The sequence below is a fragment of the Lepisma saccharinum genome, chromosome 20, assembly GCF_977018435.1.
Source record: "Lepisma saccharinum chromosome 20, izLepSacc3.1, whole genome shotgun sequence".
Taxonomy (NCBI): Eukaryota; Metazoa; Arthropoda; class Insecta; order Zygentoma; family Lepismatidae; genus Lepisma; species Lepisma saccharinum.
The window spans coordinates 54486289-54509908 of NC_139248.1; the positions used below are offsets into that span (position 1 = coordinate 54486289).

General features: G+C 38.7%; 1 non-coding gene across 1 annotated transcript; it reads right to left on the reverse strand.

Annotated features, from left to right (window-relative positions):
- Window positions 1-7846: 7846 nt before the first annotated feature.
- On the reverse strand, window positions 7847-7921 carry TRNAT-UGU (transfer RNA threonine (anticodon UGU)). Its single transcript has one exon. It is a non-coding gene; the product is annotated as a tRNA-Thr (tRNA).
- Window positions 7922-23620: the final 15699 nt, after the last annotated feature.

Sequence of the window (23620 nt, forward strand, 5' to 3'; positions counted from 1 at the left end):
TTTTTACCAATACTTGTAGTTCGGTAAAACATAGAGAAGAAAACTTGATTACTGAAATTTGCAAATACTTCATTCTATATTCCACAAATACCATGGTATTTCCACAGGAGCCAGATCCTTTTCGTTATTTGCAAATATGGTATAAGAAAGCCATGAATCCAACTGAGATAAAGCTACACATTTCGAAATATGATCTTAAAACATTTAATTTATTAATTGGATTGGATTAAAAGTAGTTAATTCTTGCGCGGGAGTGGTCCTTCTCAATAAGGTAACAGCATGAATAACTATGCAATAATTCCAATATGTGGCCGAATTTACCATATCGCCATACTCGGCTAGTAACAGTGAAAAATTATAATGGCATGTTTATTATTATGATGTAATGTTACACGTGATACAGAAAACACACAAACATTAAAAAACACATACTGTACTCGTTATTTATAAAAGAAGGTAATGGAAATTTCCATAAGCGAACTAGAAATATTAAAAAAAAAAAAACATTTTTAGCACTGAATTTGAAAATTCAGGCAACAGGTGAAGATTTTCAGACGACCTGTATTTTTCGGTGTCGTCCTAATTGCGAACAGTCCTAGTTGCGAACAGTCCTAATTGCGAACACTTCCTGCCTAAACAGGATTAACCTCGAAAGGCAGTGTCCTAATTGCGAACACAATTCCCGCCTTTGGACCTACAACTTTCTCTTCCATTTCCTGTGTCTTTTTAATGTTCTTTTTCAGTAACTTTGAGACTTTGTCAAAGCCTTTTTGGAACATAGATAATTCGACAAGATTAAGTCGTTGCGTAGTATAAATAATTTAATAATAAAAGTGTGGCCTATTTTATATAACGACTACATACTGCACACTTCTTAATTGAAAAGAGCTTCGTCATTTAATAATATAATTATTAATTTCAAATTCAAATTTCAAAACATATGACACTGTACTTAAAAAAAATATGTATACCATCAATCCCCTCATACCTGTTAGTGCTCCTAGCCACTTTTTTTCGTCAAAAAAAGAAAACAAAATCATCCATCATGGTAAGTCAATCAGGTTGGCTATTGTTGCTAGTCAAACCAGCTGTCTCTCTGAGTCACTACCCTTAATAGTTTCTGAAAACAGGTTTTTCAGTTACATGTGTTCGCAATTAGGGCATGGAAATATTTCATCACTTTTATGGTTTCGCAATTAGGATGATTTAGGCACTGTTCGCAATTAGGACACAACGCCATCTAATCCAAGGTTCACCTAAATTCTCAAGATCAAAGACTAGAGAAAAAGATATGCCTGGAATTCGAAGAAATATGGTATTTAAATATAATAATACCTTTGCTGACGTATGCCTGAAGATGTTGTATCTATTCACTATGAGATGTAAATTTTAAAGAACGCACTGGGGCTTTGCATTCGCCCTGGACACCTTAAAAGAGCTAATCCGTAGATCATAGTTGTCTCCTGCTTAAAGAACCATATATCTATTGTTCAATTGTAGGTTCGGTGGGGTACCAGACTTTGAAATTCGCCCCTGACAACAGTAATTTCTGAATCCACCACTGTTCATAATTATTTGTAATCATGATAATGTGGTTTGAGTTCGATGATCTCGTTTCCGATTATCGATTTCCACGTTTTCTAAAGGAGCACAATAAAAACAAATAACCAGAGAATTAAACTGTATAGCAGAGTTTTCTTTGCATCGGTTGCAGCGGTGTTTCAAAATATTGCTTCCGTGAGAGCCAATGGATGAAGAAATCATTACGAGAACAATATCTCTCTTTATGCAGATTACAATAAGGCCATTTGCGATCAAGGTTCAGACCTTTTGTGACGTAAACATCAGGTCATACAGACGTCATCGCCCACCCCCCGTGGTTTTACGCATGTTGCAGTGATAATAGAAGTCACCAAACAGAAACGCTTTGTTTTCGCTTAGTTGCACGATAACCTTCTTGAAGCTGCTGGTCGGACAAAGTAAACATTAGATAGCGGTCGACGCTGTCCAACATGCCACACGTCAGGTAGCAACATGATACGACTTGCACTCGGCAACAGATTGACCTTGACTTTGCACCGTATGGCCCCACTTTGGTTGCAGTAAGGGACGGTCGGATAAGTGCCTGGTTACCAAGGGCCTAGTTTGCTTATTGGAACTGCAATTACTTGAACAAGGCTTTCAGGTGTCCGGTAATGTAATCAAGAGGTACCGGGTTCATTACCTGGTGGAGTCACATTGCACAATGACTCGGGTCACACTATAAACTGTAGGTCCAATCATAGGCGTAGCTAGAACTTTATATTTGGGTGTGCACAAAAGAAATGAGGTCTTGTACCTTTTTAATAGCATATTTTGCAACGCAATCGCTTGGCTCTTTAACTGCACTGATGTTTGTAAAGGAATATAAATTCACTACATGACTGTTGAAAATTTCTGAATATATGTAGTAGAAAAAAATCAAATTGCATAGAAATTACACACACACACAAAATGTTCATAAATGTTACAAACAAATACATCAAAATACACGTCATCTATAACAAGAGACGTCTGTCAAAAGGTACAATGTTCTTAAACTCATCAATAACTTCATTTACATCAATAGACTAAGCTTTTTCCTGTTCTACAAATAGCAAGAGCAGGGCTTCCAATCTATCCTGCTTCTGAGTTGCTCTTAATTTAGTTTTAACTTGGGTAACCTTGAAGAAAGCTCTCACACACGTGCAGCTTGTGACAGGTATAGAAGAAAAGCGCTGTATGTAGTACAGAGTAGAATGCAGTAAATATCTTCTTTCTCCAATGACATCAAAAAATCGAAAATCTATAGACACTCGTTTCATCAGCGATAATGCACACGTTTGTACCAAATAATGACATTTTCAACTTCTTAGAAACTGCCGCTTATTTTCTCTCTTATTGAAATATCTGTCTTTAATTCTCTTTGATAAAGTAGCCCATTAGGGTGTGCCTAGGCACACCCGGCACACCCTATGGGTCCAGTCCAAATCAGCCTATCCGTGCATGAAGTGGGCTTCAAACAACAAACTCAATTCAAACTCACGTCATGGATAAGGTAAAAATGGCAAACGAACCTTATGAGACTGGCTTTAAAACAAGATCGTTAGATATATTTAGCATGTTAGAACTTCTGAAAAATGTGTTGGGAGATTCGAGGTTTAAGGCAGGGTTGTTAAACGTCCAGGAACCCATGACATCTAATAGGTTCTATTGGGGTCCGCAGGACTGGATTCTTTTTTCTCGCACAATTTAAATTGGGTACAAGTTGCGTATTGTTTCATTGAAAAAAAAGATTCCTGTACCGTATTTAAATTCATTCAGAAAAAAGGTTCCTGGCCCGTATTTAAATTGATCCGAAACAAGGAACCGCTGTACAGATAGATAACAGAAGCAACGGCACCCGGAATATTTTTTCTTGGGGGGCGGGGGGGAGGATAAGAGTTCCTATCTTGCCCTTCAGTCGTAAAAACTTATATTTTACCGTTACTTTATAATTGTCATCATTTTACAAACCATAAAATTGAAATTGAAAATGGCGATGCTGACAAGTTTGAATTTGAAAATAAAACCCTTAGAAAAATATTTGGACCTAAAACGGATGAGGAGACATAATGGAGAAGGTTACATAATTTAGAACTGCATAATTTGTATTCATGGCCAGATATTGTTAGAATGATTAAATCAAGAATACTTAGGTGAGCAGGCCATGTGGCACGAATGGGAGAGGAAAGAAGAGTTTACAGGATTCTTGTTGGGAAACCGGATGGTAAGGGACCAGTAGGAAGGCCAAGGCGAAGATGGAGAGATATCGTTGAGATGGGCCTAAAGGAAATAGGTAGGGATGGAAAAGAGTGGATAGATCTTGCTCCGGATAGGGACAGATGGAAGGCGTGTGTTGCTGCAGCCATAAACCTTCGGGTTTAAGAAGGCGAGAGAGTTAGTTAGTTAGTGACAAGTTCAGACATGAGTCCACTATTTAAATAAGAAACTGGATGCAGCTTGCTCCCTTTCCATAAACTTCTATCACTTTTTTGACGAACACTTCTTCGCCTTTTTGTATTTTGTCACAAGGTGAAACAGATCTTCTTCATGGTACTTCTGATCTACGTTTTGTCACGGTGTTACCATGACGATAGTTTCAAAAATTCCATTTTTTTTCTTTGCATGATTTTTTTCTTAAATTTAAATTTGGTTTTCAAGCTAACTCCTAGACTTTCATAATTTATTAATATCAACAGGACGACTGAGACACACCTCTGAAAGGGGACTTTCCCGGTCAACACGGGACATACGGCCACCCTACCCTACCCATCCACCCTTCATTGGGAATGTAATTATGATCTGAAAAAAAAACCATCAAGCTTGTACTTTCCATTCATAGATGGCAGGACAGAATTAGTAGTTGTTCTGTTGTTTACATAATCCTATAGAACCAGACAATTGATTGTCACTGTACACACTTTATAACACGGCTTATTGAGTTGTAAGAAATATGAAAAAAAACAGCAATTGATTTTGTAGCAATAATAATTTACAATTAAAGTCAGATCTTCCAAATGAAACATTTCTGAATAAATTATTTTACAAATTCTGATAGCCTCAGTTTGATATAAGTTTGGTAGTAATACTATTGTAAACAGTATAGTGGAACAGCTATAGCCTGACAAGTTAAGTCCCGATATGCGCAGATCGCTGCGGAGCACTTCGTATTACGTCATCCTCCCCACCACTCTTCTACTCACTGGTCTGGCGTTGAGAGTACCAGTGATGCCAACTCAGCAAAATTAAGCTAAAACAAATATGACAAAACAATTTTCACTGTTTAGCGTGACGGTGCATGCAGGCTCCTATTATATCAGTGGTTCATTTTATTTAATCCGGCCTTTGAAAATGCGTGCTTTGCACCCATCGTAAACTGTAGTATTACGCACGTGCGTTAAGGTTTATAACGAAGAGAAACTACAGGGCGAATGACTTCATTTTCTGAATGCGACATCGAGCAGTGTCCAGTTTTTTTTTTTAACCGAGTGGGGTGGTGGTTCGTTTGTTTATCGTACAACAATCACCACGAGAAGGCAATCTGATAACACGCTTGCCTGTGTTATTTTCTAAAGCAGTGGTTTCCAACATCAAAAGGTCCGAGGGCCAAAATTATATCCATTAGTTGATTGGCGGGCCGATTTTTTTTTTTGGGGGGGGGGGAAATTAAAAATTACAGTACAGTACTGAACAGAAAAATGAGGCCGATCTGGTTCTTTTATTAAAGTTGGAATGACCACTCCAATTTCTGTATTTGAAAGTCTCAGAAGGTGAAGCAGTGAAGAATCTGCCAGTCGGCTTCTGTAGCGGTTCTTGATGAACTTCATTGAAGAAAAAACAATTTTACACGTGTATGTACTGCCGAACATCGATGTAATTCTTTGCCCAAAACTACGAAGATTTGGATAGCGTTGCTTTGAAAGGTATTCGAAAAACTCGGGCCCCTTTTCTTGCCTAGTTTGAAGGAAATCACCTTGCAAATTACACAATTCAAGTAGGAGAGAGAAGCTTCTTGTTCTTCGATATTAACGCCAAGAGGATTGCTAAATAGGTGGATGCTGATTTTAAGTTCTTCAAAATCTTTAAATCTGGAGTCAGAAAAGTCCAGTTTTTCTTCATCTTCTGCTAGACGCCGACAGCTTGGAAAATGGACCAGGTTATTCTTCTCAAAAGTAACGTTTAAAATCTTCAGTTTATTACGAAACCCACTTATGTTTCCCCTTAAATCTGACACCAGCTGGTTTCTTCCCTGCAATTCCGCAAACCGAAGAGGTGGGAAGCGGGCAAGTGAAGGGGTTGAATGCATGGTGTGAAGATAACGTTACGTCACTTTAGATTCTTCTGATGATCATTTTTGACTGCAAAATCAATTCTACCTGTGACATTGTCTTTCTTCACAGAGCTTCCGATCCTTCAGTAAAAATAGAACATATTTTAATAATTATACATAAAATTAATGTATTTTGCAAACTGGCTTCGCGGGCCGCAAAAAAAGGCATCACGGGCCGCATGCGGCCCGCGGGCCGCCAGTTGGAAACCCCTGTTCTAAAGCATTGAAATGTTCATGCTCTTTACTCTTGGCTGCAAGATTCTTACTTTGAAAGAGATGGACGAGCGTGTAGTGTAGATGAACTGATAATTAGACTTGGTGAACCCGATTCAGACACGGATACATATTCATCGGTAGACACAGACTCGGATGAGTGGGAGAGTGAAACTGAAGAAGGAGAACTGGAAAACATTTAGAAGGTGAGCTCAGTTCTATCGTTTATATATTTTTCAGTTTTCTATCGTTTTATTTCATACATTTCTTATGCTGGTAAGAAATATCCCTAATATAACTTAATTCATTTAAGGTTTAAAGGGAAAATATCAAAATGTATTTAGAATTTAGCGCAATCAATAGGTAGCGTAGGTGACGGGATACTAATTCATGCCTTTCACATTCAAATTTCGTTGAAAATTCTCAGAGGATTCAGCTCCCTCCAGTTTGTAACACTGCGAATGAACGTCGCCGCAGACAATGGAGTGGGGAAATGTGATGTGAGGTGCGCAAACAATGGATTGCAGCGTCTTGTTTTTAAACTTGTCAAGTTATAGCTATCCAACAATACGCACAATATTGACAAGCGTGCTAGTTAAAAAATCCACACCATATTCTTAGAGCAACCCAAGTTATTTCTGTACTGTTGAGCTGAGAAGCTCGTACCCACAGAAGCGTAATTCATTTTTGACACCACGTGCTTGCTTTTGTTTTCAGCCTCCTGTTGTTATTCACTGAAGGTTGGAGCTGATTGCCAACACTTTTTTTCTAGTCGTTCGTGCAGAGAAAATAAAATAAAAGAGAAAAGAGGAGGGAGGGAGTTTGGTATTTGGCATGACTCCTCTTTCGACCATCTGTAGCCTCCTGGAATGTTAAATTATCTCAAAAGCTCGTTTACTCAAACATTATGACAAGAACGATGCGGCATAAGATCTGCAGGAAGTTCTTTCGATGTATCTTCCTTGATCTATGATCGTTTTGGTGTTTCGTACTTGGAAAGTTCACGTTTGTAAATATGTTGTTGCCTTTCGCTGGTGAAAGTAGTACGCACTTTTCCCGCTAGATGTCGTTCTGAGCGTTGATCGCAACCTACTATATTATAGACACCACTAGCTTAAGGTGATCAGACTTTTAAGACAATACTTTTTTCATATTTTCCTGATAGAAGAACGGGACGGCAAAATGTACACATTTTAATATGAAATCTATTAAGTCATAAATACTTACGTTTGAAAACCTGATAAATAAATAAATACTGTGTAAATAATTTACATAATATGGTGATATGCACTGTACTCTAACCAAGCAGTTTTTTAGAACTAAAGTCATTCATTGATATTTTACCGATGAATGGATCTTCTTCAGTACAGTCTTCTTTTCGAATAACATTTTTGTAAAAGTTTACACAAGTGTGATTAAAGTTCACTTCAACATAGCTTTCAAAGTTTGTACTGAAAGAGCGTTCTTGCCAGGGGCTAGAAGGGGGCTGATGCCCCAAAACTGACCTCAGCCCCCCCTGTACCTCCCCGCCCAGATTTATATAGTACGGTAGACGCATTTCGACCGTAAATAAGAAAAAACTAGAAGTTTTATTACTTAATACTTTCCATTATAAAATTCCAGATATTGACGAACCGGATCGCAGCTCTGGACCATTTCGAGTTGGTGTTTTAAGTCCACTTTATGCACAGTAAGGCTAATCGGGACTGGACCTACAGTTTAAAGTGGGATCCGAACCACTTGTGCCTCCACCGGGTATCGAACCCGGGACCCCTTGATTACAAGGCAAGGACGCTACCACTGCGCCATGGGGGAGGCCCTGGGCCATTTCGAGCCCTACATTAGTGGTTCGGATTCCACTATAAGCTGTGGATCCTGATCAGCTTCTGTGCGTGTAGTGGATGTGAATACAAATCCAACCAACTAAACGGTGCAATAAGGTGCAAAAATCGGCATTCTTGGGCAATTTTAATGCTCGTAGACCTACGCGTACATATCAATAAATTATAATTTGTGAGGTTAAAAAATATTTTCTGCAGTACTATCATACTAGTCCATTTCGATTCCAACACGTGAAAGCAAAAGAGCTACATGTGGAAAGGATACTAATGTTAGGATCCATTTTCTAGTTCTTGATCACGTAACTTCTAAATTAAGCTTTACTAAGGATACCGATGTCTTAATTGCAGTTAGCCGTTTCAGTTCAGAAAGTGCCGATGAAAATCTACAATATTTTGGCGCCCACTACTTTTGTGATAGGCTATGGACATTTTAGAGTCTGAATTAAAACTGATGCCTAAAGTTATGGCACGCTACGAAGCAGAAAGGACACTCAAAATAAGAATCCTTCAGCGCCTGCTTGCAATGGTTGAAACGTTCAAATTACCTTTCACTTCTTAAGCTTTGTGTTATTGTAATATGCATACCCCATCAACAGCTGAATGTGACAGAATATTTCTCTGGTTTGCGGCAAATCAAGTGTGACCTTCGTAATCGGATTGGTAACTAGAGGTTCTATTCTATCAAATGTAACAGTTTAGCCCCCCGAGAATCTGGAAAGGAAATCTGTAGCCCCCACTTATATCAGGTTAACGCCGTCACTGGAAAACACCAGTTCAGGGGGCAGGCATGAATGTATTGTTACAGTAATTCTATGCCGATAAGACATCGTCACAAAAAGGGACATTTTGACGTCCTGTTTTACGATCCACATAAGTTGGGACAGACTCAAAAAGAGGTCACGGCTAATACGATACGTCTGGTCACCTAACACTAGCTTCAAATTAATGGAGGGTGGGAAATGAGAGACACATTTCTGAAATGAAAGAAATAACTCCTACGACTAATTAACGTGTACATACCAAATGGATATTTTGTAAAATTGCTTGTAACTTAAAAAAGAAATACAAAACCGTTGCATGTGCGCCACCTTGGGAACATAGGTTTCAAATGTGGCCCACTGCTTTTAGTTGCTTATACTCTGTCCCAGCTAACTGTGGAGCAGGCGAACGAAAACAAGTTTCTGCGCAAGTAGTGACGCGAGACGGCTCCACCAATGAGCACGTGAGAGGAACGGAATTGCGTGGAGTGGGAGAAGCGACTGCAGTTAACAGCCTTCCCAGCAACGTGCACTGCTTCGATCTGGCCACTAGATTTCCTTCGCTTCTCTGACGCTATGCGAAGCCTTGCTCCACAGTTAGATGGGACAGGGTATAAAAAATGTTGCTTGTCCTCAAGAAAACATATTTATGTATATTCACGTTTCTACAAGTTATTAGAGAAAATAGTTGGTGTCAAACTTTTGATTGTTGACATGCATTATATATAGTAAAGACGAATAGCCGATCTCCGTGGAGGAGTGGTCCCGGGTTCGAATCCCGGCCTCGATATGAGTGTTCTTCGTGAGTGTTCATTCATTAATTTAATTATACCATCACTCATTCTCATATTCGCGATTAGCAGAAAAGCTAAGTCAAATAAACCAAATCAGGTATACCTTACGAATTCGCGTCTGGACCACGATTATCAACAAAAATAGATCGGGGCGACGACAGAGACGCCCTCATTGATTAGCGCCAAAATTTTATTTCTGGTTATTATTACCGTAGAAATCCATTTTATGCAGATGTAACAGTTCTTTAATTCAAAGACAATTTTGTAATTATATTTTGTAATTTGGTTTTCTTTCAATCTGAAAAGAACGAAGAAAATTCTGTTGAACATACTTCATTCAATGTTGATGTTATTTTGTTTTATTACTCGTTACTATGGTGTGCCTCTCCGGTGGTGCAGTGGTAGCGTTGTCGCCTTGTAATCAATGGGTCCCGGGTTCGATTCCCGGAGTGGTTCGGATCCCACTGTAGGTCCAGTCCCGATTAACTTTCCTGCGCATAAAGTCGACTTAAAACACCAACTCAATCAATCGTTACGATGGTGACTGTAGAAATTGGTTAATATACTCATGTGTTAAGTGACATTTGTCAAGTTATTTTATTTAATTATTGCAACATGCTGCTCCACACCGAGGGCAGTTGCACAGAAAGAGACTAATCGAGACTGGAGCTACAGTTTAAAGTGGGATCCGAACCACTATGTCCCTCCACCACCGGATGCGTGGCTATTTGTTTTCAAAAGAGTTGGATTTATTGTTGACAAGAATTAATTGAAATTACTGCTGAATGAAATACTGTAAAATCATGTATCAATCTAAGGTAAGAGATTAGTGTTTTTTTATGATGTCATTATGTAGGTCAAAAAAATAAACACATACCTACAATAAACGTGTTCTTTAAAAGTAACATTTAAAGTACAGGGTGTCTCAAAAGTAATAGCGCAAACTGACACAGGTGAAAGTACACGATAATAGAAGCAAGAAAGTCTCGGTAAACATGGGTCTGCAAACGAGCCGTTTTGGAGATAACTGCGAATGTGTGGTTACAAGCCGCCACTGACTTCAATGTTTGTAAACGTCGTTCTAGTTGGTAAAAGGCTAATAATGTGTGCGAATGTGTGGGTACAAGCCGTCACTGACTTCAGTGTTTGTAAACGTCGTTCTAGTAGGTAAAATACCAACAATACAGTATGAAAAATCAGGAGATCTCATTGCTTTTATTGAACATTCTACTTACTTTAACAAGGAATACAGCACTACTTTAGTATGTTCTACGTTACAATTGCTGTACACTCTTACCTGTTAAAGGAGGTGTTCAAAGTGTCGTCCTTCGATCTGGATGCAATACTGTACGCGATTCCGCATTGAGTTTCGAATTCTTTCGAACAGCCCCGGATAATTTCGGAATTGGTCACAAGCATGTACAATTCTCTGTTCCAGTTCTTCAACCGTGTCAACTACGCTTTTGAGGTGACCCCAGACACAAAAATACAAAGGATTTAGATCCGGTGACCTTGGAGGCCACGGTACAGGCCCGCCTCGACCTATCCATCTTTGATGATATCTGCGTGTGAGATGTCGTCTCACAGCAGCAGCAAAATATACCGGTGCTCCATCATCATCAGAGGCGGCTTGTAATCACACATTCGCGATTATCTCGAAAACGGCTCGTTTGCAGACCCATGTTTACTGAGACTTTCTTGCTTCTATTATGAGTGAGTTCTGTGGACAACGTTGTTTTGGGGCAATTCAAGAACAACGGGAGTTCCGGGTGTGACTCACACGGCGGTAAAAGCTTCACCAACCACCACACAACTTGAAAACTCTGTGTATTTTTACAACTTTTTTATATCCATCATATTTTTTGGGGGGGGGATGTAGATTGCAACGTTTCATGTCATGTCTTTTATTCCAGCGAAAACATTTTTATTTTCACTGTTATTATTTTTTTAAAAAAGTTCCGGGTGTGACCAATGTGAATACCTCATTAATTAACTCCATTTAATACCATATTACTCACCTAATATTTTAACTGAACAATATCAAAGGGGAAAAGAACCTCCTCAACTCATAAATTTTAATAATAACCCAATTCATTTGTGAAAATTACAATTTTTTTTGAGCATTCCTTATACACTCAATTCTTAATGTGAAAATACAACCTTTATCACATTTTCCACTTCTCTTTGTCAATCTGAATTCTTAAAGACATTAATACCAAATTAGTAACTATTTAGTGTCCCGCACTAAACTAAAGCTAAAGTTAAGTTTAATGCTGTTTAAATAGTATTTGGACTAATTTTAATTTTTGAGTGGTAGGATCACTTTGTCATGGATTGGCCCTACTGAAATTATTAGTTTCATTAACACACTCAACAAACATTTCCATAGCAGGTTCGTTGTATTTAGAGTATCGGAAATATAAAAATGTATATTTATATACTAGCTATAATTTTTAATTTGCTTTAATCAAACTGTTCAAATATTATACAGAATTGTTTACTAGCAAAACGCCTTTCTATATATAAAAAAACAAACATGTGGTGCAAGAAAACATACAAGCAATTTTAAGCTGTTTTTTAAAATAAAAAATCGATTTAAATAAATAAATATCAAAAATTATTTTTGTCCACCCTGTCTTAGCAATAATGGCTATTGTAACAATAGATCGGAAGTGGCCACACTGACGAAGAACCTGCGAAATGTCACTTTATTTTCGGACGGCGCGTAGCCTTCGCGGCGCCAGGCTGTGGGAGAGAAGAAAAAGAGAGTAGAATTGCTCGTGAACGCAAACAGGAGGAGGGGGGGGTCGTACTCTGCATTTACGCCTCTGCACCGTGTAGTTGCATTCCGCACCCTTGTAAGGCACGGGTCAAGGATTCTTAGGCGCGGATCCCAAAAATCCCTTTGACAAACAATTCGAGCGCCAAAAAAACACGGTGCCTCGTAGTAAAGTTGGAGCTGGCCGTTGTACACAAGCGGGTCCGCATGCGCGAGGGAGCAACTAACGGCGAGATATTGTTAGATTTGCCAGAGAAGCCAACGAACGCACTTTTGGGTGGCTATTAAGGAAACGGGGGCAGCTGGGATCCAGAAGGTATGGTAAACAATGTAGTGACTCAATCCAGAATATACAATTTGTAATTTTCTAATGTCATTTCATATATTTTTCATTTGTATCTAGCCAAACAGAAATGCCAAATTTAAATTTACATATTTTTACATATTTTGAGGTATATTGCGTATTTTATGTTTAGAATGCATATTTTTACATGTGGTATTTGGGCCATTTCTCTCGTTTTCACTGAGAAATTCAGACACATTTCATTGATTTATTCAATTTATTCAACTCTACAGAGAATTGTCCTGACAGCAGGTTCAGGTACCAGAGCCTCGTTAGCTTGTTACTCGCTGTTTTTAATGCACGTCCACATAGAGTCCCTGGAATCAGAGGATGTATGCGGCGCATTAAGTGGCCGGTAAGGTCTCCCGATCTCAACCCAATAGAGCATGCGTGGATAGCGTTCAGCGTTGTTCAAGTAGTCGGACGCTATTGCACATGCACAGCTCTCAGGGGACATCATATTACCTATTAATATTTCTGTGGCGCATTCATATTTGCTTTTGTGCCAATATGTGAAATCACTGTGGCTCTGCATTTGCTTTTTTTTCATTTCGACAATTGCTCTCCACCACGATTGTTGGTTTCTTGTGTTCTCTTAGGCCAACTACACACCGGACCTGACACGACACGACGCGACGCGACGCGACGCAATGCAATGCAACGAGTCACAAAGCGACACGACACGGCGAATCATTTTACTTGTTATCTAAAATCTGATAGAAGATCTCTTTCATGTACGCAATAGGTCTAGGTCTGTCTTTTTTTAATTTGGGAAGCGGGTATCGATGCATATAAGTATAACAGTTTACAGTATCAATGTTTATGTAGAATTGATGTATCAATTTAAATGTTGTGAATTGAATATATTTCTAGCAAATAATTGGTTAGAAAATACAATATTAACCATTTTAATGTAAGATTAAATGTCTACATTTAATTGCTGGCTTCAAGTTGCCACCGTTTTCGGTCTGTGATTAGATGTCTGTGGCTGAATTGAATGGATTCACGCATGCGCAGATCGTTATGTGACAAGCTGCTTCTTGCGAGACCAAGGCTGCGTTCGAAAGGTACAAAGTGCAGACTTGAAGTATAGCCTTGACGGAAGTGACGTCACCTAATGTAGTTCGAAAGCGCCAGGTACACGAGCAATCGAGACCACAGCTCGGAGCACGGATCGTTGCTTACTTGATCACGTGATTTCTACACACGTTGTTCATTTGTTTCAAATCACGGAGGTAGAAAACCAGCAACACAGGTTAAATATACGTCATAGGCCAGCAAGTTGTTGGTTGAAGTTCATCTAATGTGTGCAAGAATATTTGAAAATGTTGTGTGATTTCTATGGTGAAAAACGAGTGTTTAAAACGTGATGAAAACAGCGAGTCCTCAGTTTCATCTACTGATCGTATTTGGCGCTGCAGTCGAAGTGCAAATCGAAAGATTTCACTTCCAGTCCACGCAGGGGCGGTGCAAGAAATTTTCGACCGGGTGGGCAGAAGCTGTATATTGACAGATTAGGGTGGGCAGGCATAAATGTAAGGCCATATATATATGCATGAAAGATACATATATGTACGACATACATGCTTATGTATCCCCCACTCTCTTTTACTCCTGATTATCCTTCACTTCTTTTTCCTTTTCTTTTCATCTTTTCTGTTTTACTCCCTAATGCCTTCTTATATCTTTCTTTCTCAGCTTGTTACCTCTTTCTCCTTTTCACTTTCTCTCGTTTCATTCTTCATGCACACACACACACACACACATTACATGTATATCTGTGCCTGTTCGGTGCCTTCCCTGTTTCTATTCTAATCTATTCTCGCATCTTGATCTACTTCTTTGTCTCCGATGGACACAATTATTTCAAGAAGTGCTTGTGTGCGTGCAGCCATATATTCTAATCACCTTCTCTCCTTCATGTCAATGTAGTGAAATAAATGTTAATTGGTAGCATCACATTTTGTCCTTCAAGTGCAAAAATACAAGGCACATACCTACTCCACTTTATATATTAGGCGACAGTGATAGAAATTGTGATGGTAGACAATGGTGAAGAATTAAATTACTTTTTCATCATATGAGGTTTTGACTGAAATTTGGGGTTTACTTTTCTTGGCTTACAAGATTATTACAATTGACAAATGTATCTGAACGTTTGCAGTAAGGGCTATCGGGTGCCAAAGCTTGGGGGCTAGGACAGTTTACTTTTTTGCTAGAAAAGTCTTAGCATTAAGAGGACATAGTGCGGGTGCAACAAGTGGCAAAATGTGCCGGGGGGCACTCCCCCCTCGCTCCTCCTAATCGCCGCCACTGGATATTTGGATTAAAATTAATGTCTTATTGGGAATGTAAACACACACACACACGGAAAATCCAATTCTTTGTTCATTCTACATAGAGTAGCCTATACCCAGGCTTATGAAAGGCTATTTTGACAAAATATCGCCCAAAAGTAATAATCAAGTAACATTGAAAAATCTGTTAACTAAGTTGTTTTTCGTTTTCTGAAGTAAGTCTTCGTTACTCATGCAGGAGAAGTGATACACGTATGATTAGGGGGCCTCCCCCATGGCGCAGTGGTAGCGTCATTGCCTTGTAATCAAGGGGTCCCGGGTTCGATACCCGCTGGAGGCACAAGTGGTTCGGATCCCACTTTAAACTGTAGGTCCAGTCCCGATTAGCCTTACTGTGCATAAAGTGGACTTAAAACACCCAACTCAAGCCAAACGTATGATTAGGTAAACACATGCACTGAGGTAACAAATAGTTTAAGTTTTGTAGAATGTGATTTTGGATACAAGGAATTCATCGAAATTGATCCCCATACCCGGTAATTCATCTCTTTTTCACAGACGACTTTGGTTGTATGGCGTGGCCTTTTCGAAAGCGCTCAAATGTCAACCTCTATCCTGCGCAGTATACCCTGGAAACTTTAATCTTGCAGGCAAACGAGTCTCTGGCACCTGGAACCGCAGTCAAAATAATTATTTGTGGGGGTTGTATTTTCAGTGTATGCGTGTATTTGTTTTTGTCCTCCGTCACTTTCATCTAATCACCGAACCTCATCGTCGCCATTAGCCAAATTAGCAGAAAAGTGACTTCACATAGAACAAATCAGTCGAATCAGCAACAACTTAATCTTCCAAAAGTGGAGTTTCATTAGTTCATACCACTTCGAAAGTTGAGGTGGTAGCAGGGGCGCCGACTTGTCAAAATTATTTGGGGGGGGGCTCTGATCATTGAAATAAATTAATGAATGACTCACTCCCTCCCTTTTTTAAGTTTTGGCCTCAGTAGTGTTCGGAATCTCGTAAAAGCCCATGAATTCCTCAACAATATTCAATTACTGTTCGAATGCAAAATGTCAATTGTTCACGGATAGATATATCACAAGTTTCGTCAACCATAATAGCAAAATACTCCCACTTTTAATATCTGCTACCACGAAGCGCAAAACAGATCTTCCTAATATATCAATGATCTCGTTCTGAATGTCATGTGAGAACCATTTGTAGCCCGAACGTCCCATCCACTCTCCTAGTTCATGCACATCGTCTTTTGAAACTCTTTTTAGTAAAAATTTTAACAATACTCATAATTATATACTTAGTATATAGTAATAATTCATGTGTTTTGCTGTCTCTGGTCATAGCCTCCCCCCCCCAAAGTTGATGGTTTAGCGGTCTCAGCCCCCCAAAGTTGATGGTCTAGAACATTTCAAATGTGAATTTAAAGTTAAGTTCATGTGGCACAATTCAGAGTAAACTTTACAAGAGAAGCAAAATAATATATTAGATCCTCTTAATATTTAGGGGGCTCGAGCCCCCCCCCCCAAGCCCCATGGAGTCGGCGCCTATGGATGGTAGTTTCAAGTTCACAGTGTTTCATTGTTGGATCAAGGCAGCTAACTCCGTGAACAATAACGTTGTTCTCCGAAAGTCTCAAATATTTGTCTCTGGTAATACACTCTCTTACATGAACGCATCTTTTATGATGGTGGTATAACACGTTCCCTGTGAGTTCTGTATATTTTTTTCTCCAATGGCATAACGTTGTCGCCTTACAATGAAGAGGTTCTGCACAATGCACACTGGTTCGGACTCCACTTTAAACTGTAGGTTTAGTCCCGATTAGCCTATCTGAGCATAAAATTCTACTTAAAAACAAATAAACAAAATTTTCTTATGGATACTTCGTGACATACCTTTTCTTTTTTTACTTCACCTGCATCTACAGATTCTGCTGAACTTTTCGGCTAAACCTCTGATTCTTCTAAAGTTTAAACCATTCTCATTGTGATTGATTAGTTCTCTGACGCCCTCAAAACAAAGCTTTCCTTCCAACCCACACCTTCTTCTTTTAATTCTACGTAAGTTAATCACAAGAAAAATCGCATGATTACGTAACTGATAGGCAAAATTTATGTGTGGAACTAGGATTTCTAAATAGAATTAGTCACCCATTATCAATTCAATAATTCTGTTGCTTTATCCAAACCCACATAACTGTTACATCAAAATTTATACACCTCGGTATTGTAGTGGTTATTGTGATTGCTTCTTATTAGTATTTATTAGTAGAACGAGTACAAAGTTGTTATTTTGAATTCCATGTAGATATTTCAAAATGAAATATAAAAATTGTAATAAAATAAAGAAAGAGATACTTCTGGAATTTCAATGTAGACCTAATTAAAAAGTCGAAATAATTTATTGAGTTGGTGGAGGAAGCAACGCTGAGGTTTTTATTTGTTTATTTAGAGATTATTTTAATCATACGCAGGCCGGGATTTATGTATGTAAAGACCCGGAGTTTACAACACCAAGACCCCACCCCAATCCCCTCCACAGTTTTAGTTATAACTTTTCGCTAAGCTACATGAGGTGGTTAGTTATAAGTATTTCTACATATTATCATCACATCCGTAGCACCTCCTTTTTATTCTTTATGCAGTACTTTTCCAAGCAGTTTTTTCTCGTGAAGGCCCAGAGCTGCAGCCCTCAAGGTCACCCTAAATCCTGATCTCATTTTGACCATACCCTGCATAATTTTGCGCCTCCTAAGCCCAGTAGTTGCTTCTAATCATAGAAGTATTCAATTGGTCACAGTTTTCTTGTTTCAAGATCTCTAGTAATTCCTTTTGCTTTCTAATCACAAAGTTAAATCAGCTTTTTATGGAATGATGTTCATGAGTAAAATATACATGTAATGATCACCAGAATACACTAATTTATTGAAACATCCACATTTCTCAAAGTATATGTACTTAGTGAATTTGATTGGGTGGGCAATCGGGTGGGCACAGGAATTTTTGAGTGGGCGCTTGCCCACCCGTGCCCACCCCTGTCGCCGTCCCTGAGTCCACGACTTCAAGACCGCACTGCAAGACAAAACGGTCTTGCACCTTTCGGACACGGCCCAAATTCCCCAAACCTTCGTTCCTTTGTCGCAAACCGTCGCGACGTGACTCGAGTCAAATGTTTCGTCGGGTGTACGGCCGCGTCAGTTAAACTTCTCCCGAGTCGGTTTGAAAAAAAAAAAATGACGCGTCGTGTCGGATCCGGTGTGCGGCTGGCATTAACGCTTTCAGTTGCACACATATGTAAACCAAATTGGTGCCAACCTCCGCGGCGGAGTGGTTACTACGTCAGGGGTGGCCAGAAAGTGGCAGAAAAGGTAAACACTAACATATATAGCTAGATATATCAGGGTACATCAAACTATATTTTGTTTACATAATTATGGCCTTCCCGATGGCGCAGTGGTACCGTCGTCGCCTTGTAATCAAGTAGTCCCGGGTTTGATACCCGGTGGAGGCGCATAGCGGTTCGGATCCTACTTTAAACTGTAGGTCCAGTCCTGATTAGCCCTACTGTGCATAAAGTGGACTTAAAACAACAAATCAATCTAAGTTTACATAATTATGCGTGTACTGAGTTCATCATTTGGGTTCTTTTCGTATCTGAATGCTTATCAATTCTTTTTCCACTCTTTTATTTCGTTCCTTTCGAAAACTTTCTCCTCACAAGTACTTAATGTGAAGAGACTGATACATCGACAATAAACACAGGCAACAGAAGTTGAAACTAGCTTACCTTCGTTTGAAAAACAAAGAAGTTGTATATTTTCGATGGACTGACTCACACTCAGAACATGAGAACTACGTTATTGCCACGCTTCTTCCTCTATTACCTCACATAATCATATACACCATGTGTTTTTCGTAATTTACTGTGTGTGCGAGTGATTTGCACTGTGTGTGCGAAAGAAGAAAAGCTGAAATAGAGTAAACGCCCAGACTGCTGGACAGTATGAAGACTCAGCTGGGTGATAGTTCCACATTGTTTCAGAGTAGAATCTTGCGTAATTTTCCACCTCTTTGCATGCAAAGTTTTGCAGCACCCCCACCTCCATGGCGGAATAGTTAGCACATCGCGCTACGACGCCAGGGATCCCGGGTTCGAATCCCGGCATTGGCATGGATGCTTGTAAGTGTCCATTCATCAATTTCATCATGTCATCACTCATTCCCATCAGTAAGTTCTAAATTGATTGATTGATTGATTTAGTTTATTTTATTTCGCGTTTTGTGCCTCTTGTTTAATTTGCAAAGATTGGGATGAGTGATGAAATTTATGAATGGACATTCACAAACAACCAAGCCCGAGCGGGATTCGAACCCTGGAGATCGCCTTAAATATAATAAATAATTCGGATTCGAAACTTGAGGAAATAATGACCTAAAATGCTATCGCACAGAATCCTCAATAAATAAGATTTTTTTCACACAAATAATATTTTGTTGCAAGATGAAATAATGTTGAAAGCTATACATTGGGCCCCTTATGGAAGGGGGGGGGACGAAAACTGGACGAGCACTGGCCGCTGCCCCCCCTGGTTTTGGCGCCCATGATTGCTGTTGGTTGCAAGAGAAATGTAGGCATGCCCATTTTTTTTTAACAAGAATAAAGACAACATCAATATAAGCTTACACAAGCATCCATACAAATGCAATCTGTCCTTGCTAAGGTCACGTTCCATCAATAAAGAAGCCTTATGGTTCAGGGAATCAATGTCACGGGAAACTGTACAAGGGGAAGTTTATGAATCAATATTTGGCAAGCACCAAGGCAGTTATCGCTCAGTTGTAGTTCTAATGGATCGATGCAGTTTCACGACATCAACGGAAAATTCCACTCGCAATGTTGCCAGTTTCCCCTCAGGTTACGCACCAGAAAGTCGGAAGAAAAAATCCATTTCTTTTCTACGTAGTATTATTTTTTGAATTGTAGCACAATTCCCTTCTTTCTTTTTCATTCTCAGAGTATTGCAGATTAAATATTTTAGACACTATGAAGAACTTTTATAGCACTTGTTTTAAAATTGTAACAAGTTTTATTACTGATGTAGCCGAGAATACAATTTCACGTCTACATACTGTAAATGTTATTCTTATTACCATACAGAATTACTTATAATTTGCACTTCACATACTATGTACAGTCAACGGCAAAGATAATGGTAAGCAAATAGTCCACCGCTATTTTCATTACTTTTTTATTCTACATCCTGTGTTGTTTTAAGGAATGAAACTACGTTGGTTCGAAGCTGGCATTGTTCTCTGCTAATTGACGTCTTTATTTCAATTCATTGTCATCACATTGTAATTCAGACCGAATGAAAACGATGGTGGATAATTCGACTACTGTTTCTTTTGCCGTTGGGCGTACGTAAGTACGTACGCATACGACATGAGAGAAACGTTGGATGCTGATTCAAAAGCTGTCTACCATTTTCTTTCTTGTTTTTCATACTCTTCTAGCACAATCAGGAGTAAAGAAAATTGTTTTCATTTATATATATAATCAAACACAAATTCGAAATTCTTAAGTTCCAATGGTATGACAAACTTACTGAACAGTTCTATGCCACTGAATTTCTCTCGTAAATTTGTGAGGCTTTTTGTTCGTAAAAACTTCCGAATTACTATTGTTGTCATGAAATCAACTACAACTGATTATTTTCCCCAATCGACTCTGTTTTTGTACCGAAATTTTGCTTTTTTATTTACCAAAAATATGTATCTCTACTTATTCAGCATTCGTTTCTCTGCTATGTTAAGACTTGACACTTCTACCCAATGCCTTGGGTACGATACTCTTTCAATGAACATATAGCCTATCAGTTTGTTAATGAACGAACAGTTTTTTTTTCTTTTTGCACTTTTTCACAATGCACAGGCATCAATCAGTCAGATACCAATTAATATCCTTCATGGAACCTCTGAACCATGGTTTTACGTGCCGAAGGGTATTTGTAAAATAATAATAATAATAATAATTGCTGCAACTTACGGCCTGTAAGTCACAGAGAACAATATTTCTGTTCTAAAATATCGCTACAATTTCACCATTCGAATTATTACATTAGATCTTTCAGGAAATCTAAGAGGGGGCAAGTGCCCCCCGGTCTAATGCGGCCACCCTTGGTTATTAATATAGATTAATTTGATTTGATTTGTTGTTTTAAGTCCACTTTATGCACAGTAAGGCTAATCGGGACTGGACCTACAGTTTAAAGTGCTAGAAGATAACCAAACAGAAGTGCGAGTGAAGAGGGTGCTGTGGGACGAGATCAACCTGCTGCTCAGACGGTCGCCGTGCAAACTCGCAATTACAGAATATAGGTAGCCACGGCAAGAGTTTACCCTCAGGCCACCTCACCAACTTAATTATGTGCTGTTCTTGGAACCAAGGAGGAGAGAAGAGGGGGGAAGAAGCAAAAAGAACAAGGGAAAGAGTGGGGGAATCTCGCTTCAAGATCTGCTGGTGATTTTCCACTGGCGAAAAGGCTGAATGAGCAAGAGAGAGACAACTCAAGGCAGGAAAATGTTTCCTTTTCCTGACAGATTTTGTTTTCGTGGCTAGGTGGGTGCTAGGCTTGAGGCATACAATATAAGCGAGGTCTATTATCAAAAATTTCAAAACTTTTTTCTTTAGTCTGAAGTACGTACATGTGTATTGTATAATCACAATATAAAAAAATATTACAATTAATTGATATATTTCGTATTATTGTCTAAGAGCAGTAAACAGCACATGAATATTAAGGTAAGAATTACGGGAGGCCAATGAAAGTATTTAAACTAATGTTTGTTTTAATTTCCAATGTGTTACTGATGCTATGTCATTGTATCTGATTACGTTTGTTCAATATCAAACTATTATTTTACCTATCAAGGTGTAATTTTAAAGCACATCCAATAGCATTCTATGTTATATCTCTCTTTTAATTTTCGTTAAATTTTGACGCTACACAGTGGTCCAAGTGAACGCCAAGCCTGGCCAAAATCCCAAATTTGAAATTGCGAAAATAAGTTTGGTACCGTTTTAATTCTAGAGTAAAAGGTCCATTTTATTCAAACTACCTGATGTTACACAATAAGTGTCTCTCTCAGTTCGCTAGCAACCCTTGAAGTTCGGCTATGATGTTTGTTTTTTTTACAGAAAGGACTTTTCCACGTAGTTAGTTAGTTTTGCATCTTTATAAACATTTATCGGATGCCAATTGCGGTTTGAAACTTATTTTCTGTTAGTTTTAAGCTTTAATTATGAGGAGATACTATTGACATATGGTTTAATCAAGTTTTAAATTGTTAATGTGCCGGAACTCAAGTTAGCCACAGCTTTCTTCATAGTCGATATTTCTCGTTGAGTTACAAAACGACTCAAACAAGCTCAAGTTAAGATTAAACCATCTTATGTTAGAATAATGTTTCTAGTTCCAGGACCCAAAAGTAGTCCTTGCCCCTTTTCATAAAAAGTCGTAAAATGCAATTGGATACGCAAGATCTTCATTCTTCTTAAGTTGGTTTGGGTTGGACATCTGGACAATTTCAATGTAAGCAGAGGGCCAAGGAAGAGGGATTTCAAGACACAGACATTTTCTTCACTTTAAAACGATGTATTAAACGTCCCCTCCAGTCACTGGCCGATGTTGAATCCGATTCAGATCGAAATTGAAAATACGTTGAATAACGCATAAGTCGTGGTTTTCTGTATTGTGAGTGCAATTGATATTAAAATATCATAATACTGTCCAATATTGTGTTCCTTCCCTAAAATATTTTTTAACAATCTGCATTCTGAGGTCATAGGCCAAAAAATGGATTTTCACCAGGTTTTCCATGCATCTGGACTACTGTACGCTTACAGTGTTTCATATTTCATATTTTCATATCATGATTATATTCTATAATTAAAGCATTAGTGCATATTTACGCTTATTGGCGTGAAAATCAGATTAGTTGCTTACTTGGAAACACAAGCGTCCTTTAAACCCGTAATAAAAAATGCACAAACATTTTTTTATCTACAGGGTGTCACAAAAGTCACCATACATAGGGAATGTCACTTTAGAATTGAAATGTCACATAATGTGTTCGATGTGGCGACTTTCGAGAGCAAGGTGCAAATCAGTGCATTCCTGCCATTAAATTTATTCAGGTGGATGCGCTCGGCACGAGTCAGTGGCATTCTTGCGTTTCAATTGCAAAGAAATAATGTTATTCCCATGTATGGAGACTTTTGAAACACCCTGTAGGCAGGTGCACGAGTTGTTCCTTCTAAGTGCCGGTCGGCTCTTTCCGCAGTAGTGTTGCTCACGAGACAAGACAAACTAGTATTTTCGAGACGAGACAGACATTTTGTCAATACGTCTATGCCAACAGTTGGCTGGGCTGAAAAATGCATCGAACTGCAAACATGATTCTGGGCAAAGACCAAATTCACTTTAGATTTGCTGCTTTAAGTTTTTTGTATGTAGGGTGTACGGTTGGTCCGAAACACCCCTGCAAAAAGTCCCTTTTATTTGGTATCTGAATATAAATGAAGCTCCAAGATATTTTCATCAATATTATTTAATAAACAGAAACAACAATTCACATAAATAAGACTGGGTACACCTGTAAATTTTCAGAATTATGACCTATATATAAAAC